Source organism: Rhinolophus sinicus, linkage group LG01 (genome assembly GCF_036562045.2).
Source record: "Rhinolophus sinicus isolate RSC01 linkage group LG01, ASM3656204v1, whole genome shotgun sequence".
In the NCBI taxonomy this organism is placed as follows: domain Eukaryota; kingdom Metazoa; phylum Chordata; class Mammalia; order Chiroptera; family Rhinolophidae; genus Rhinolophus; species Rhinolophus sinicus.
This window is the reverse complement of record NC_133751.1, coordinates 96,320,489-96,341,084: the sequence shown is the minus strand read 5'-3', so window position 1 is coordinate 96,341,084 and position 20,596 is coordinate 96,320,489. Positions and strand designations below refer to the sequence as shown.

The following is a 20,596-nucleotide window of genomic DNA, read 5'->3' as shown; positions in this document are numbered from 1 at the left end:
ATTATCAGTTATTGATTCAATGTCCTTGATAGGTATAGGCTTATACACATTATCTGTTCTTTCTGTGTAAATTTTGGCAGATGGTGTCTTTTAAGAAATGGCCTATTTCATCTAGGCCATCAAATTTGTGGGCATAGAATTGTGCATAGTATTTCTTTATTATTCTTTTAATATCCATGGGATCTGTAATTATTTCCCATTTCTCATTTCTAGTATTAGTAGTTTGTGTTTTCTCTCCTGTTTTGTTAGTCTAGACAGATGTTTATGAATTTTTTGTTTGTTTGTTTTAATCTTTTCAAAGAACCAGCTTTGGTTTTATTGATTGTCTCTATAACTTTCCTTTTTTTATTATTTTGATTTCTGCTCCAATTATTATTTATTTTCTTCTACTTACTTTGGATTTAATATGCTTTTCTGGTAGTTTTATAAGAGAAAACTTAGATTATTGATTTTTGTATATATATATATATTTTTTTTTTTTTCTTTTTTTTTTTTTTTTTTCAAACATTCATTCAGTGCTATAAATTTCCCTTTAAGCTCTGCTTTCACTGCATCCCACAAATTTTGGTAAACTGTGTTTTCATTTTCATTTACTTCAAAATATTTTAAAATTTCTCTTGAGATTTCCTCTTTACCTATGTGTTATTTAGAAGTGTGTTGTTTAATCTCAAAGTATGTGGGGATTTTCCAGTTGTGTTTCTGTTATTGATTTCCAGTGTAATTCCATTATGAATGGAAAACCAACATTGTATGATTTCTATTCTTTTAAATTTGTAAAGGTGTGTTTTATGACTCAGAATGTGGCCTATCTTGGTGAATGTTCCATGTGAGCTTAAGAAGAATGTGTATTCTGATGTTGGATGAAGTCAATTATATCCAGTTGATTGATGTTATTGTTGAATTCAACTATGTCCCTACTGATTCTCTGCCGGCTAGATCTGTCCATTTCTGGTAGAGTGGTGTTGAAGTCTCCAACCATGATACTGGATTCATCTATTTCTCTTTGCGATTCTATTATTTTGTGCCTCACATCGTTTGACTCTGTTGTTAGGTATATACACCTTAAGGATTGCTATGTTGTCTTGGAGAATTGACCTCCTTATCATTATGAATGCACTTCTTTATCCCCGGTAACTATCCTAGCTTTGAAATCTGCATTTTAGGAGTAATATAGCTACCTCTGCTTTCTTTTGATTAGAGTTAGCATAGGTGGGTCTGACCTAATCAGATAAGCCCTTTGCAAAAGGATCTGGAGGTCTCTGCCCTGCTGCAAAAGCCAGTAGCCCTGTGCTTCTCAGCTGCAAGAAAACATGTGAGCTTGAAAAAAGACCACAAGCTTCCAATTAGACTTAAGTCCTAGCTGACACTCTGATTATAGCCTTTTGACACCTTGAGTAAAGGACCCATTGAAGGCATGCCTGGACTCCTGACACAAAGAAATTGTGAGGTAATAAATATGTCTTATTTTAAGCTGCTAAGTATGTGATAATTTATAGCACAGCATTTAAAAACTAACAAAATAAGTACAATGAAATCTATTGATTTTTGAGGAACATCTAGTTGGCCTCCGAACGTCACAAAAAATAATTAGAGTAGACCAAGCTGTAAAAATAAAAAGACCAAAGCATAAACTGGTCCAACTATATGAAGGCAATTGTTTAATTGTGGATCACCTAGCAATCATCATCAGTGCTACAGTAATGGCAAGGGTTTGATGAATGCCTCTTAGGACCCCACCGGGCCAGTGGCTCTGCGGTCTCCAACTTCTGGCTTCCAAGGTCTCCTTGGAGTTCCCCCTCCAGTCGGTAGGAAGGGCAAAGGAAAAGGAGGATTGTGTTGGCAGGTTTTATTGGACACATTTCCCTTCACCTCACAGCTCACTGACCAGCATGCAGTCACATGCCTGGTTATACTATTGTGGAAGAATAGGGGTTCTCGGGAAATGTCATAGAAGGAATTCCAAAATGTACCAAATTAAGCAAACAAAGCCAAGCAAGTTGGACAAGCTGTGAATTTATTGAAAGAAAGACAGTAGGACAGTGTACTCCCAGAGTGGTGGGAGTGGTCAGGCTGGGAGAAGAGCCACTGCACTGAAGAGAGTTGGGGCTTGGGGATTTATTATTTTCTAAATGAGGGCACAAAATACTCAAAACTTGGGGTATCATTATAGGAACTCCCAGGTGGGTCTTTGCTGATGATTCCTTCTCATCAGGAAGAAGGATCCCCCCCACCCCTTATTTGGTCCTTGGAACTGTCATGGCAATACAAGGGTGGACATTTTCCCTCCCTGTAAAGCTAATAATATTGTAATCCATTACATTTAGCTAAAGTTCACCTTGAGGGGCAAGACGGCGTTCTGGGTCTGCTATCGGCCACCGAAATCGTGTTCTGACCACTCTGGTAGCTGCACCTTTTCTTAAAAATGATCTCACCTCCTCTCTCCCCTGTTTTCCCCTACTTTCTCCTTCCCTTCCTCCCCTCTCTCCCTGCAGTCCTGCTCTCCCTACCTATGATAGCAATACAAAAATGCAGAGGAATGTGATCAGGAAAAAGGGGACAGGAGTTTTAGTGAATGACTAGACTTTTAAAACACTTTACAAGGTTGTAGTTATAGAAGCCCCTGTTGACATAGGAAACTGAGGCTCAAAGCAGTAACTTCCCCAAGGCCAAATAAGTAAATGGAAGGATAAAATTTGGTAACTACTTGTCTTTAAGGAAGATGATCTTTATACTAGAACAGATGGCCCAAACGAAAATGATATCACAGATGCATTTTTACTGTCTTTTTCTTCCCAAAGGTGTTCCTTCTATCAGGAGATAGATGTGCGTAATTCACATTATGCGGCTATCTGCCCTCTTCTCTTGTCGTACCTTTCTTTCTAATTGTGAAGCATCATGTCTACATAGGTAGAACTAATATGCTACTTTTACGTATTTTGTTACCATTTACAAGAAGTTTTCTGGATATTTGATAATTCATTAATTCTCTCAACACATAGTTTTGTTTAATAAAACACAGGATGCTAGGGTCTGGGACACAAACATGTCTGATACATCACACTTACTCCTGAGAAGATAACCCACAAGTTAGTCACCATTGTTCTGATTTATCAGAAAACTGATCAGTGATCCAAAACATTTTTTAACTTGTAAAGTTAACATGTCTTGAAAGTTGCTGAGATGAAGCTTAGAATTCAAGTCTTATAACTTGCAACTTATGTTTTCCTGGGCACTATCCACAATTCATACTTGTAAAAGATGCACCATCTCTGAAATTACATTTTGTCAGTTTTCAATTTGAACACAAATATATTTCAACGTGACAAACTCCAGGGATTAATTTTACCTGTGTTAAAGAGAAAATTTTACTTTACAGATATCTCTAACTGGTGTTATTTATAAATATGTTTATGGTAGTACAGGGCAATAGTATTTACAAAAAACAAAACAAAACAAAACCCCCTATAATGTAAAGTTTAAAATAGGGAGCTGATATTTGATACTTCAATAGCTCACTTTTAAAATCACTGTAATAGGAACAAACAAGTTTGCATTTTGCCATTTGCTATGTAGGGACGTTGGGAAATAAATGAAAATGTTCTGAGTTTTAGTGTCCTTATGTATAAATTGAAATGAATACTTTCTTAAAAGCATTATTGGGAGGTGTTATTGAGATAATGCTTGCTGGTAGCTTACACAAAGTTCAAATATTAACTTCCCAACCTCTAAAGTGAGTAGTGCTGAAAGAAAGAAACTCAATCTCTTTTCTGCCTCATTGGAATTCTGGTAATTCAAAAGAAAAGCTGCCTTCCAAAATCATACCTCATTCTCAATAATTTTATTGACAGAACATGGCTTAAAATGAAAATTATCCAGAGACTGGTGGCTGCAAAGAAAATGAAAGGGGAAGGAGGGGACTTGATAGTGATTGGGAAATGTATAAACTCATTTCTATCTTTTGTGATTTTCTTGATTCAGGACAAGTTTGTAAGGGTGGGCAGGAAAACAAGACATCTAAAAAGATCCAGTAGGAGTGGAGAAAGAAGATGTAAATCTATCTGCATGTATTGTATAGATGTGTCTATCCATCATAGCATGTAATTGTGTATTGATTTATATCCCACGAAGGATTCATGCCAAACTGAAATATATATATATATTTTTTTTTTTTTCTCAACCACTCATTTTAGTGTTCTATATTTTTACTATATATATTTTATGTATTATATATATAATGAATATTTACAATAGATAATATATCTATTATCTATTAGATATATTATATTTATATAGTATATTTATCTATTACAAATATACATTATATATATAATACATAAAATATATATAGTAAAAATATAGAACACTAAAATGAGTGGTTGAGAAAAAATAAGACAAGGAGAAAAGGTGATTGGGGACCCAAGATAAATCCAAGAGTAAATTTAATGTAGGAAAGGAATACAAAAAAAATTTACAACTAAAATCCCTAAACTATGTAATGTAGGAGAAAAACAAAACAAAAACAAGTCTATAGAAAAATTTGCTAAGTGGGTTCTCCTAGAAAGAGGTTGATTTTATCTTTAACAATTTGGGGGTTGATTTTATCTTTAACAAACTCAGACTTTGGAATTTTCTATTACTGCCAGAACAAATAACCACAGATTCAATGGATTAAATTATATGAATTTATGATTACTATTCAGTTTTTGGGGTCATAAGCTAACATGGGTTTTACAAATTTAAGATCAAAGTGTCAGCAAGACTGCACTTCTTCCACAGGGCTCTGGGGAGAATATGTATCCTGCCTTTTCCAATTCACAGGACTGTCTTCATTCCTTGGCTCATGGTCCCCTTCCTGAATCTTCAAAGGCAACAACTGCAAATCAGGTGTTTTTCACATTGCCTCTCTGATCTTTCTGTCTTCACATCTCTCTCTGACCAAAGCCAAAATGGGTTCTCCACTTTTAAAGATGTACGTGATTAGGTTCAGTCAATTTAGATAATCCAGGATAATCTCTCCATTTGAATGTCAGTATCCTTAATCAAATCTGTAAAATCATCTTGCCATGTGAAGTGACATATTCACAGGTCAAGGGATTAGGATGTGGGCATTATTGTGAATACCGCAAAGTATTACTTGCTATCATACCACTGACGGATAGATGACTGACAAAAGGATAGCCAAGTTTTTAGCCTTTTATGGAGAACTATAATCAATCGAAAATGCTAAAAGGCTCATCAAGATATGCGATTCCCCAAAAAACTGGGGAGTTTTAGATTACCTACAAGACAAATAGAAGTATAGCAAAACTCTTTATTTCATGTATCTCATAGTCTTAATATTTTGTTACTTACAAATGTGGAAAATTAAAAAAATATATAGGCGTCATACATTATGTTCAACTTGAGCTAGAAAACTGAAATATTAAAACATTTACAAAATAGAGGAATATGTTGATTTAGATTTAAAATATGCATACTTTTACTCACTATATAAATACAAGGAGAAATACCTCCTAAGATAATATAAAATGCAAGAAACTGGAAAGGTATTGTACTTTAAAAGAAAATCTGATCTGTAGGATGATTTGGCAGATCAGAATTTTCAATAAGATTATCTGAAAGTTGAGATCTAGGTACCTCTTTTGTAATGTTCCTGGAAGATTACTTCAGGTAATTCAAACTTTTTCAATCAAAGGGGAACATTTAACTCATGAGACAGTGAGACAAGTTTTTTTTAGATAGGCAACCTCGTGTATTTGCTACCTGTCCTCAGAATGCATTTATTTGTAGCCTTACAGTGAAATCATATAAGCAGCCTGAGTGCCAGTCCTTCTGATTTTCTTTTAATGTTTTGGTATGTTCAAATGCCATTTTCATTTTATTACAAATTATTACTTATAATTATGGCTATAAGCACTTCTAAGATCCCTTTAATTTTTAGAATTTTCAAATAAAGTTTTCAAAGTTCAGTAAAGCAAAGAGTTACCCGAAAGGAAAATCCTTTACTTGATCAATGGTCCACCTGGGTAAACAGATTTACTTACATGGAATTTACTCCAAAAATGAGCCCCAAGAGAATGTTTGGTAAGAAATGAGGCTTGCCTCTGATTTCCAATAAAGATTTGAGTTGAAACAGTGTGTGTTCACTTAATCTTGTTAAATGTAGCACAAAACAGTAAGTGTATTAGAGCGTGTATTTAAATGATAACAAACCCTGCTGTTAAAGCTAATAAGAAACAGTTCTTTTTCTCGTTGAGTTTCCACATCCAAGGATACCTTTAGATATCATCATTTACTATGACTTCTTACTGTTGACTACAATATGTTTTTGGGATGCATTTTCAAGTCTTTGTCTTTCTTTATTGCTAAGCAACAGTTTCTTTCTATTTGTTACAGAGATAAAATTTGGAGACAACACTCCACTTAAAAGGAACACCTACTAATGCAAAATGCACAAATATTTAAACCTAATTAAATAATGATAAATGAAAACTTATAACTGAATTTAGTGATGATATAATAGTCATTAAAATATTGAGACTGACTTTTTCTACTGAGGATTATTTTCTGCGTTTAAATTAATCATTGCACTTGAAGCTTGCCATGTCTCAGTTTAAGAGAAAAAAAATATAGCTTTGCTCCTGTGTGCATACCCCTAATGAGGTGGGCTTGGTTTGGGAGGGGGTTAGGGGGTCAGGAAGAGCAGTCCTGCAGAAAAGTAGTAGAATTCTTAAATTCTTCATCTTTCTTCTTTAGGAGGGTTTAGGTTCACTCTGCCTTAAGGCAGGGCCTGCCCTCTCAGGATCCCTTTCCATCCTGAAGTACCTGTGAAGTAAAAAGCCTTTATAAAATCTTCAGAACACTTCTTAAAATGTATCGTTATAAATGATAAAGAGTCCCTGAAGCATTTTTCTGAACCAAGAACCAATATTGTTTATTACCCCTCTGTTAAATTTAACAAGAAAAATATCAGATAAAACACTGAGAAGTTTGTTTCCAAACTTACATTAGAACTAATGGAAATGGCTATATTCTCCCAAGCATCAGCTAGATATGTATACAAGACTTAAGAGCTTGTTCTAAAACTACCATCATTGATTCTTTCTCATGGTTATTAAAGAGTAAAATGCCTTTTGTCTGTCTTGTTACATTTCATTCTAACTTATTTGATCAATGAAAGAGATATAAATAGCCATCTTACTGAATCATTTGGGCTTTTTCCCCCTAGTCAAAATATGAGCTATATTTTGTTGTGCCCTGATCAGGTAGCTTTTGACTGTATCAACTGACATTCAGTAATCAAGTAAAAGTAAGTGCATTTGCATAGTACATTAAGAATAAACTAATTCTAGTTTTTTAGAGTACAAGAGCTGAATTAATAATATAACCAAAGACCGACTACAATTTCCAGTTTTATGGGAAATAAATAAATAAATAAATAAAGCTTAAGGATAATAACAGCTAGGTTACTATGTTTGAGTCACTACTTGCTTTTTTTTTTTTTATTAACTAATATAATCCTCAAAACATCTTATTATCTCTACTGATGTAGAAATAAAGGGCAAAATCATAAAATTGCTGAGGTGACACTGGTAGTAAGTGGTAAAAACCAAGGCTCTAATACTGTCTGTCACTTTATAGACCATCCTCTAAATGTCCACGTTATATGCACATTGTCAGTAATTATCTGTGCCTTTCCTCAGACTCTTGCCTGTTAACAGGATATCTTCCTCCCTATTCTATCTAAAGTTATAGAGTTAATTAGCTATGATCCTAGAGAAAACACTTTTTTTTTTACTTCATAATATTGTATTTTCTGTTATGTTTTAATGCATCTCGATGTCCATTCTCTGTTGAGGGTGGGAAGAGAAGAAGAGGAAGGTCAATGCATTGATATTTTTATGGTGATGTCACATCTTCATTATGTGTCTTTGTGCAAGGACTATATGAAATGTATTGTAAGAGAAATGATAATTAATAAGAACAATTGTATTTTAATGGGAGAGATAAGACTGTTACAAACAAAATATTAGACTGTCAAATTAAACTTAGAAAATTGATGAGAACTCCCGTCGCCACCCCAGAAAATAATATATTCCAGATGTTAAAAGGGACATTCCTTCTGGCTTTACTGACTATGAAATATTTTATGAAAGAAGTGATAGCTGATCTGGGCCTTAAAAATGTATTTAACTTTGACAGTAGATTTGAGAAGAAAAGAAACTCTGATCACATGGAACTCTGTTAAAAAAAAAAATTAAAAAAAAATAAAACTTTGGGAAGAGCAGCTAGTATGGTTTAGCAAAAACCCAAGTTAGGAAATAATTTGGAAAGCAAGTTAAGTTATACTCAGTTATGTCTAACCTTAGAATGTAAGGCTTTATGTGGTAGCAACAGGAGGATGCACTAGCTTTTTAGTTAAGTGATATCTGAGTGATACGGGTGAAGAGATCAGCTGTGGATAACTGAAGTTATCTCTACGCTGGTTTGGGGTAGAGTAGGAGGAGGGTAGTTTTTGTCCAATCCAGGTTTATCTTGAAAGATGTTACTTTCAGATATGAAATAAGAGAAGTGAATGTGAATTCTACTTGATACAGTAAGTTCCACTAGAATGTAAGCATTCTGAGATCAGGAACATTATTAATTTTGCCACCTTTTGTATCCTCACCCCCTGAAAGTGTGCCTATCCTATTGAAGGCATTAATGTATGTTGGTTAAAGGAGTGATTGAGAAGGTCAAGAGTTTTAAGCATTGGGTAAATAAATTCCTAAACAGGAAGTGTGTTTACAGTTTACTAGTTCAAGGGATCAGACATGAGATCCAAGTGGTCAAAAAAATGGATTCAACAACATGTTCAGAGAAGAGGCAATGAAAAGAGAAGTTATAAAATACCCAATGCTATTGGATGGTTGTCAAGTGGCATGTGATAGGAGTTCCTAGCACTTAAGACACACACAGACATTCAATAAATATTGGCTAAATTAAGGAATAATATGAAACCTAGTCCAGAAAAAAAACAGCATCATGTTGTTATCTGTGGTGTAAGAGGATGAATACTCTTACTAAAGCAGAAGATGAATTGGATGTGGCAGAAGAGACCCCAGACAGTAAAAGTAGGGAGGGGTCTATTGAAGATCTCAGGAGAGCAACACAGGAGTGATTGGGAGGGCACAGCCCACAGGTTTTGACATCCAAATGGATGCAGAGATGAGAGCATTGCAAAGATCAAAGACTCAGTTGCATTATGCTGATGCCATTAACTAAATAGGGAAGAGCAGACTTGCTGGAAAAGAGCTGAATTCTGTTTGTAACGTGCTGAGCTGAGGCTGCTGTGAGACATCTACGGGTAAATTACAGATAAGGAATACAAGATTTAAGTTCAGGAATGATAATTCAGGGCTTGTTATATAGATTTGGGCTTCATTAATACAAGGCTTATATTAAATCCATCCAAATAAGTGAGATAATAGCAGAAGAATGATGTAGAATGTAGAATGAAAAGAAAACTAAAAGGCCAATTCTGAGAAATTTAAACATTTAAGGAACAGTAGAAGAAGAAGGAAACAAAAAGAATGGCTAGAGAAACAACATGATTAGAATAATATTGTGTCAAAAACCTGCAGATACTGTCAAGAAAAAAAATGATTTATCTTCATCTCACATTTTTATCACTTTCTATGAGCTTGATCTCATTTCATCTTCAAAAGCATCTGTTGTTATCTGAGGCTGGTGAAGGAAAGAGTTGAGATTCAAACTTGTTTCCTGTGACTCTAGATCCCAAATTCATAAAGGTATGTGATTCTGAAGCTGAACATAATGGAGACTGAGAATAGATGTTTGGATTTACCAATCGTGATGTCACTGGTATCCTGTGAGAAAACATGTTTTATAGAGAAGTGGGGAATGGAATTGGAATGTAGGGAGTTAGAATCATTAAGTGGTGGGGAAGTAGAGACAATTATTAACACTAACACACACACAACTATTATAGACTTAAAAAGACATTTCTCATTACCTATAAGTAGAAAGTAGAGGGAAGAATGTGTTAGAAACCTTAAGAGAAAAACAATAGGCCTCAATATTTGAAGTACTTAAACTATTTATGAATTTCATGCACCTTCATTTGTGAATATATTATGTCAAGAGGGAAGAATTCATCAGATTAAAAAAAAAAAAAAGCTTGTCTGTGAAAAAGTACAAAAAATAGATTTGTACTTATCACTAAGCTGTTGCACTCATTTCAATCAGATATATAAAATGAAACTAAGGTAAAACCATTTTACTCCGACTCATTTATGCATCCCTACATGAATTAATTACAGGTTTTAGATACAATTGGACTTTTAACATTTACATGCATGTTGGAGATCTTCAGATTATAGAAGAGAAATTGAACAGCTCCTCGGGTGGTCTATTTACTGCCATACTTGGAGTTCATTTACTTCACAGTTCAGCCACCCCCGCTGAAGAGCAGTCACGTTTTCATTTTCAGGGCTTTTAACCTGTGGAATATGGATGGACTTCCACTGAGCCCGAGGACTCTCTTGAAATTAGACCCAAAATAGTGAATGTATGTACATTTTTATAGGGAAAAGTTCCATGGCTTTCATCAAGAGCTCTCTCTCCCTGCCCATCAATTTCCTTGCTGAGATGAGCATTATCTGCCATTCTAAGCTGGATTCCAAAAGTAGTAATTTTTTTGTGCATCTTTGACTTGGTGAAAATGACCTTATCATATAGCTGTAGCTGAGAAGTCAGAAATTTGTTTTCATTTTCCACAGCACATTTTTGTTCCAAAATGTCTTTATTTGTGAAATCAAAGCTGCCATGCAATTCCTGTGGTAGGTGATTTGAAGTACTTTGATTTGGTAACTTGTGAGGAAGAGAAAAACTGGCTTAGACATCACAAGACTCTTATTTGGAGAGCTGGTGAAAAAATGATTTTCCATATATAATAGGGAAAAAGGACCTTTTAACCTTAGAATCTGACTCTTTTTTTTTTATATAGAAATAGCAATTTCTAAGTTCTGATAAACCTTTATAACATATGTTTTCATGAATTTTTAATTTGGACATACAGGCATAAGAGAAAACACCGGCCCACAAAATATATAACCCATGGCTCTGTACTGCAATGCTCTCATCAGATACAATGATGTTAAAATGAACAGCCACTGAGATATTACACAAATCAGGTGAAATCTTTGAAGTAGACCAGCCTGATTAGTAATTCATCAGAACTCCAGTGAATTGATTAATCTGTGTTTTGTCTCCATGTTTGTTATTAGCTATCTTTTTTTTTTACAATACAAAATTAGTAAATTGATGTAAAGGAGAGATTGTACTCTATGATATCATAAAATTTTATATATCAATTCAGCTACAGATATATAGAGAGATATAGATGTTGACCTATATATCATTAATTAGAAATAGGACGCAAGAAATTCTGATTTCTATTTACTGTGTTTCCCCGAAAATAAGACCTAACTGGAAAATAAGCCCTAGCATGATTTTTCAGGATGACATCCCCTGAACATAAGCCCTAATGCATCTTTTGGAACAAAAATTAATATAAGACCTGATCTTATTTTGGGGGAAATATGGTATGTCTCAGAGTAGGAATCCATATTTCTTCTAAGTGAACTAAAAAGTTGTCTTAAAATAAACTCTTCAAATGAATTAGACATCCCTATAATGCTGGTGCTTATCAGAATACACAGCCCCAAATTTCAGTACTTTGTTGATTCAAAAATATCACCTGTCCATATTTTACTTTCACACACTAATCTGCACATTCTCGTATCTCTGGAACTTGCGAATAGTAACTCAGAGAAGTTGGGAGTGGAGGAAAAGGAAGTATTTCTAGCCAGCTTTTAGTCATTCGTGTTTAAGTCTGAAACTAAGTGGCATCTCAGTACAGTGTGATTCAGGGAAAAGAGCCAAGACTTTAGAGCTGGAGACCTGCATTCAATTCTCATTTAGAGTGCATACTAGCTTTGAGACTTCGGTTATTTCATTCATTATCTTTGTCCCCTGTTTTCTCATTTTTCAAATGTGCATAATAAAATCTGTTTTACATTCCATGCTGAATTGCAGGAGTATTAATCGTGATTAGATGAAAATGGTTTATAACACCCCTCAGAAGAATACATGATATATACCTTGTGGGTGCTTGTAACCAGTTTTGCAAAAAACGTTTTAAAAATTATCTCAACTCTTATTTCCCTCCTCATTTCCTGTGTCTCACATTCCCATCATTCCCATCACACACTGTCACAATTATGGCAATAATTTTCAATGTGATTTTTTTTTAGTTCTTTAGTCTTTCTTAGCATTTGTTAGAATAAAATGAAAAGATGTAGTTTATTTCTATATGGAAGAATTGACAGATGCCTTGATCCTGCCAAGGAAGTTGGTGGAAATAGGATTATTATTAATTTATAGGGATAAATGGTTAAACAAATCATTGTTTATAGATTTTCCAAAAGTGCAATAGAGTTTGAACCAGGCACATGATGGAAGAAGGGGAGAAGCAGGAAGAGAAGCATTAGAATGAGGAGGATGAGGAGCGGCCAAAGATGAACAGATCCTCGCAGGTGAAGTCTTTTGTGGCTATGGCAAATGTTCAAATGCTGCGACACTATGTGTATGGACTCATGTATGTATTTATATATGGCAGATATGACTAATAAAATATATGTTTGGACAATGAAAGGCTTTAGAAGTCTCTTTGTCATGGAATTTTATCAAAAGAAAACAATGCTCAGTTCAAACATTTTTTAGAGGCATGGATTATCCATAATGTCCTTAGACTTCCATGAATTTCAAGAAGTCAGATAATGCTGTTGTTTAATATTTAGTAGTCACAATGGATTAGAATCAGGTTGCACTTTTACATATATTTCTACATGGAGACATTTCTTTAAGGGAAAAGCAGTGGTAACAGAATCACAGGCCTGGACTTCAGTTTTGGATTTGCCATTATGTGTTTGGAAAATCTTTAATCATTTTAGCTAGTGTCGCTATTATAGAACTCTGAAGATGTGTTGTCCAAGAGACAACGGATGTAGTTGTTAAGTTCAGGACCCCCTAGTTTTAACTCCCCAACTCTACTCTAGGTAAAACGAGGAACATAAAAATACCGACTTCATAAAACTGATATGTGGCTCCAACAAGTTCATAAATATAACAGGCTCACGATACATGTGACTACTGTAAATAATCAAATGTTAACTGTCATTATTGTAATTCATAAGTGGCTGAATTTTGGTACTATTTTAAATACTTTAAAGAGGTTAGCCGTGTTCTTTTATATGTACGTTATATTAGCAGTCGTATCCACTTTTGATACTGAGATTTTGTTAAGTGTATACATTTAAAGAGCTGTAAACTTATTGATGGAAGATAGGATTAAAAGAAGTGGTGGTTGGCTGCCTATAGCCAGTTCCAAGAAGAACACATACATGTTTTGTAAAGGTTAGGTTTTGCCAATGTGATGGAGCCTCTCTGTGAATTCATATCTAATTTTAGACCAGTTTCTCTTCAGCAAAGGTTTGGCAATTCTTTAAGGCAAAATAAAAATAGGACGGCTGAGTTTCTAACAAACAATTCAATAAGAACATTTTTTTTTTTTTTGGATTCTCAGTCATCAGGCTTTTTTTGTGACTGGAAAGCACTAATCATAATGTTTGAGACCCTCATGTGTTGGAGGTTAAGTATACTTCTCTTTGGCTTTCTGCTCTTACCATGGGTAAATATGACTAATGAAAAGCCATATAGCCTGGATATCAACTTTAAATCATTTGTTTTATTAAGGAGTGGAAAAATTTAATTAGACATTATATATATATTTAGCAGAGAATGATCCGAATAATAAAACTAAGGCTTGAGTTTACTTATGAAACTTGATCTGTGTTTTAAAATGCCAAAGGAAATATAGATTTGAAATTTTATTAGCAGAGAATAAAAATTTAAAAATATGTTCATAGGTAGAGAGGGTCAGAAAGAAATGCATCTTCATAAATGCCAGTTTTTAGTGAGATAAGCACATAGCAGGGCTACCTTATAAACTTTGTAACATGTACGTATAAAGTATTCAGAATTATCTACTAGTGTGGTTACAATTATCAAATTAAAAACTAAGTTAAAACCAGTAAGAGAAGAAGTTCAACTTCTCACTCCAATCCTGCTATAGATCAGAATCAAACTATAGGTCAACTTTAACAGCTTTCATGCTTTTTTCTAAGTCAATAAACAAACGAACAAGAAAATATTATTTTCTCCAGAAACACAGAAAATAGTTGTTTTTTCCTCCACTGTCTTGATTCTTTTCTCTATCTGTTGTCATTTTCAGAGCTGGACATTATTTATTTCAATTTGAAGATATACTGGATATTAGTTGGATAGTTCCAGATTGCACCTCATCAGGAAACTCTTTGGTTGTTTCCTTGCATAAAGGGAAACCATGTATTAGGGATTGTTTTGGCAAAGCTTGCAACTCAAACAAAGGATAGTGTTACTATTAATATTTTCACTTCTTAGAAAAGCTCAGAGATATGTTGCTGGTATTGGTTTAGTTATTAGTGATATAACAATGGCAGGGCTGCAGTCTCAGGATTTTCTGAGATTACACAATATTTGCTTGTCATCTCAGCAATCCAGGATGGCTGCTCCATCACCACAGGAAAAAGGGTTAAACTAAAAGGAAGTTCCAGACACATTTGTGCACTTTTATGAAAAAAGCAAAAGTTTTCCCAGAAATCTCTTTAGCATACTTCTTGCATCTCCTGAGCCAGACTGCATTATATGGTGTATTTGTTTCCTAGGGCTGTCATAGGAAAATATCACAGGTTGGGTGGCTTAAACAACAGGCATTTATTTTTCTACAGTGTGGAGGCGTGAAGTCCGAGATCAAGGTGCTGTCAGGGTTGGTTTTTGGTGCTAGCTCTCTTTCTGGCTTGCAGAGGCTCACCTTCTTGCTGCTTTGTCTTCACATGGTCTTTTCTCTGTGTGTGCATGTGCACACGTGGACACACACACATATTCAGAGAGAGAGAGAGAGAGAGAGAGAGAGAGAGAGAGAGGGAGAGAATTGGGTTAGAGTCTCAACGTCATGACCTCATTTAACTTTAATTATCTTCCTACAGGCCCTATTTCCAAGTACAGCAACAGTGGGGGTTAGGATTTCAACATACACATTTTGAAGGCACACCATTCAGCTCATAACACGTGGTTACCTGCAGCTACAAGGAAGGCTAAAGATTGGAGATCAGGATTGTCATGTGTGGCTTAGACCAAAGTTTCCCATTTGGGATTGGATGATTCTTTCTTTTGGGGGCTGTCCTATGTATTTACTGATGCTCAGCAGCATCCCTGGTCTCTACTCCGTAGGTGGCAATGCAAACTAGCAAGGGATTCCCTGCCTACCCACCCCCCAACTTGTGACAAGCAAAAATCTCTCTAGACATTGACAAAGTACCCAGAGAGGTAGGGCCAAACTTCATATTTCCATCCCTCCAGTTGAGAATGACCAGTCATGACTCAATGTTGGCTTTGTTGTCACATTAAACAAAATACGGACTATTTTAATTAGGACATTAACACATTATGAGGGAACAGATTATGAAGGAAAGTTGTGGGGTAGACAACGAACAGTTTGACACAGGACTCCCTGTGTCTATCAAGTTTTCAGAGAATGAGGATCTGGGCAAACCTGTCACTCTTTTTGTCCTGTTGGATCAAATACCACATTTACTAAAACTTATGTAATAGTTCTTTAAATTGGAGACAAGAAATGGAATTGAAATTCTAATTTAATACATCAAAATACATAACATTATAATTAGTTAAATGATAGAACCAAGACTACTGTACCTAGAATATCCAGAATGGAGTTACAAAGAGAAGGCCATGACATGGGTGAATTTTTTCACCTCAGATCCAGAGTAGAAGTTGCTCTGCTCCAGAAAGAGTATAATAAATACGTTCAAATTATGGTACAATGTGTCGGAGACTATACAAGCCAGAGATACGTGGTAAATCAAAAACAAACTACGTGATGCCATCCAGTCGTCCTTTCCTTCTCTCACTCTCTCCCTCCCCTTTTACTGTAAGTTCTGGAACTTCCGTGATCAGCAAGCTCTTCTGTAGTCTCAATCTATTATGTGATTGCTGTCTTGAACTCCTGGCATCAAAGTCAAGCCTGTAGCTTTCCCAGGTAGAAGCCATTTCCTCTTCTCCCCTTTTTTACCTCAGGGCTTGAGGTAGCATGGATGTCTGCATTGTTATACCCTCACTCAAAGACTTCTAGTGGGAAAAAAATCTGAATGAAAACTTTAATTCCATTGATCCCACTATTTTATTCTCTGTACTTATCAGCTTCATTCTGGCTTGTACCATACAAAGTTTAGATTCCATACTCAACTTTAATCAATCCAATACAATTACTCCCATTTGTCTGCCTCTTTTTCCTCTATCTTACTTGCTGGCAAAACTCCAAATCTGGATGCACTCAAACTCTTACGGTATTCAAACAGTAAAAAACGTCTTTCAAACAATTACTCAACAAGACTGATTGCTTTTACTTTAAATTCATAATTATGGACCTCAACTGTTGTATTATCTTTCTTTTGCAGGTTTACATTTTCCTTCTCCTGGGTAACTATTTCATATCTTTTCTTTCTTCAGACTCTGCTTTCTGTAAATCAGGATCTGTCATCAGCAAAATCCTCTATATCTCAACTCTTTTCTTAAGGTTCTTATACTTCCTGTCCTAACTGAATCTTTTTTCCTCTCTAATTCTCTGATTCAGAAGGTGTCTCTGCTACTTCATATATCTCTGACCTCTTTTATAGAACTCACCTGATAAGACAAGTACTATTTAAATAACACTCTTTGGATTAGTTTCAAGTCAACTTATTAGAGAGACACATCTACAAAATCTCTTTACCTTTGCCTAGCAGGATAACCTAATAGAAATAATATCCCATTATATTCACAGTCCTCATTCCCATTCAAGAGAAAGGGATTACATAGGGTTATATGTGTATGTGTGGTGGGAGAGGGAGGTGATATGCAAATCTTGATGCTTAAGAGTTCTGCCCTTGCCATAAACACCCACTAGCCAAGATAGAGATAGAAAATTTGAGTAGAAGAAGTAGTAATTATAGTTAATTGAAATACATTGAGTTTGCATCATGAATTCATAGTTCATATTGACATTTAAAAGTTGCAGAATACATCGAGGTATGTAAAAATGAGTGACTATTAATGTCATGTTCAGCACTTTATTAATTTTAGTAAGTAAACTATATGTATTTTTATATATGCATATTTGGCTTCTTACATCTTTGAGTCTTTGTACACTATAAATATGTCCTTATTTATGACCATGTAATTAGGAAAAAGTTTCAGAGATGACTGTTTCACATCTTCTTTCAAGCATTCAACAACCCCTGACTGTATTTACATTTCATAATCTTGTTTACTTCACTGAGAAAATGGAAGTAATCCTTTGAAAATATACTCCCCCTCCAAAACAAACAACAGACAAACCAACCACAACTACCTGCCTTTCTATGGATGTGCTGCCTCTGTCGCCGCTGAGGACAGCTCTTTCACATGTATACTCTGTCTCATCCCCTGTCATCTACTGGAAGACTTTTGCCCCTTTAGTTACCTCAGATCTCTCCTGACTCACACCTCTTCCCTTTCTACAGGATAAATTCCTTAGCATGTCCGCATGGTGTAATGTCTTCCAACATGAATAAACAACGAAAAACAGAAGCATCTTTTTCTTTCCATTGCACTTCTCTATTCCTCTGTTCTCTTTTATAGAAACAATTCTCAAAAAGAATCCAAAATATGGTCTTGTTTAATTTGCCAATCTCATTCTTTAGTTTAGCCCAATCAGACTTTTATTCCCACCAACCTTCTAAAGACTTTCTCTTTCATCACTGAGAACTTCCATCTTGCCAAATCGCACTGTTTGATTCTCAACCTTATTTTACTTGAACTCACTGACTTATTTTAGTAAAGGAGTAAAGAATTGATTCCTTCCTTCTAAGAAATATATCCTTTACTTAAGTTTCAAGACACCTCATTCTCTTACTTCCTTTGATTTCCATGCATTCTCAATTTTCTTTGTTGGATCCTCCACTTTGTTTCTGAGTGTTCAAGTTGTATTCCTCTAGGGTTCAGTGCTTGGCTTTCTTCTCACTTCTCTATATTGTCACTTCTCTATCTATATTCACTCAGTCAGCTACTTTTATTTTGTATATACCATTTGTATGCTGATGACATTCATATTTATCTCTCAGCCCTGAGCTCCAGTTTCAACACACGCAAAAAAAAACTTTTGATTTTTCTGCCCCTTCAAACATGTTTTTCTCATCTCTTAATGTTAACATTCACTCAATTTCTTGTGATAAAAACCTGATTTTTTTTCTTCCATCATTTATCTAATGTATCAAAGTTTGTCAATTCTATAAAATATAAACTGGATATGATAAACAATCTCTACTTTCACAAATTCCCTCCTAGTCTGAACCCCCATACCCTTTGTCCTAAGGGGTAATACTTTTAAAATGTAAATTTGAACATTATCACTCCCTACTTAAACCCCAACCTTAGAGAAAAAAAAAAAATGCAAGACCAGTAGCCTTGTAGGATCTAGCTTCTGACACCCGAGTGACTTCAGCTCCTTCTCTCTACTCCTTGATCACTTTGATCACATATAGCTCATTCCTAACTCTGGGCCTTTGCACTTGCCGTTGCTTCCCTTCTGAAACATACATCCTCTAGGTCATCGTCTGGCTAATTCCTACCTTCCTGATGTATCATTTCAAGTATCACCTTTCAGGGAACCCTTCCTGACCAGATGTTAGAATACCACTTTCCTCTGAGTCACCCTCCAGATTTTTATCAATTTTGATTTTTTTCTTCATGGCACTTTTTCACTACTTGCAATATTATTATATATGAATTGGTTTACTTGTTTGTAATACGTCTTCATAATAGGAACTGAGTCTATGAAGAGGTCTGGTTCTTCAGTGAATTTCCGTATCCTAGAAAACAGCCTGCCTCATCGTAGGTAACCTGTAAATATTTGTAGAATAAATAATAATACAGTTTAACAAAGCACAAGATAGGAACCTACTTTGAATTGAAAATAATACACCATTACTCCTAAAAATTCAAGGCCATGTTCATCCAAACTTTTTAACCTCACCGTATTACTGGGTCTCTCGCTCCCCCCTTGCATTTCCCATTTCTCCATTTTTCTTCCCTCTTTCTTCTGTGCAACAGTCAGAGAAAAACTTCAAAATCCATGCCGCTCTTAGAAAATCATTTACCATACCAGACTAGGTACAGAAGCCCTTATTTATATCACTAAAACACCCCATTAAGACATCTTCCTAAGCAAAAGTCTTCCATCCCTAGCAGGCATGATGATGGTTCCCAATAATGCGCATGCGAAAACCTTCACGTCTCTCTCTTCCTTTCTGTCTTTCCCTTCCACTCTAAAGAGAATAGCATTAAAATAGAGCTATGCCAGGCCTGCTGCTCTGAGGCACCAGAGCCACCAGGCCATGCTAGCTCCTAAGGCAGCCTATTGCGATTTCCAACAGCTCTAATTTTAAAAATACTCTTTTTATATGATGAGCTAATATTTGCCTGGCTGTAACTTTGATCCATTGGTCCTATTTCTGCCGGCTGGGGCTCCTGAGCATAACTATTTCCTGAGCAGAAATAGAACAGCTGTTTAACACCTCCCATATGTTATTGCTTTATATAGTTAAAAATTGTAAATCCCTCAGCCTCCAGCACCTCCACCAAACACTTTGTCAGCCTTCTGTTCACTGTTGTAAATAAATTCAGCTCTGTAGCCTTTCCTCAAATGACCCATTTCCCAAACACTTAATTACCTCTGAACTCAAGAGAGAGGACAAAGCCTTTTCTGGGCAACTCAGCCATTGCTGGGACTTTTCATTCAGATATAGTATAATAAAATTGCGAATTCTGATTTTAGTAACTTAACTATTCAATTGCTGTTTATTTAAAGTAGCACATGTTTAGTGATTTACTCAATAAACATTATCAGGTGTCTCACTAGGTGTAAAGCACTGCACCAAGATTAAAATAAGTGGAAGACATTGCCAAAGACTTGAAAAGTTTGGTTCAATTTGTGCAGTTGCTACATATTCTTATGAGTTTTAAAATGCTGTTTAAGTTCTTTGGTACCCAATGCTTTTATTAAGGGATGCATGGGGTTCAGAGCATCTGTAATACACCTTCAGCATTATGATGTCCCAGGGCTGAACTGAAGGAAGCTAAGCTACTATGTAGGCTATCTCCCTGGTGATGGGTTCAACATTTTGTCTCCTGGCTACCTGGTAGCTACATTCATTTTATTAACTTGTGGGTTGTAAATTAATTTAGGGGGAATATGCTATTATAGATTTGGAAGAGTTCCTTAAACTCCATTAAAACTTTGACTGTAGGATGCATTAATAGAGCTTCAAAGTCAGTCAATCAAAAGATTGATGGAGTAGACAGAATGGAATGTTAAATGGAATATTTAACACAAGCTATT

At 35.3% G+C, this 20,596-nt stretch overlaps 1 protein-coding gene across 2 annotated transcripts in view; it reads left to right on the top strand.

Moving 5' to 3' along the window:
• Positions 1-20,596, top strand: part of ROBO2 (roundabout guidance receptor 2) — a 1,656,458-nt gene that overhangs the window by 211,897 nt on the left and 1,423,965 nt on the right. The gene's annotated exons all lie outside the window — the stretch shown is intronic.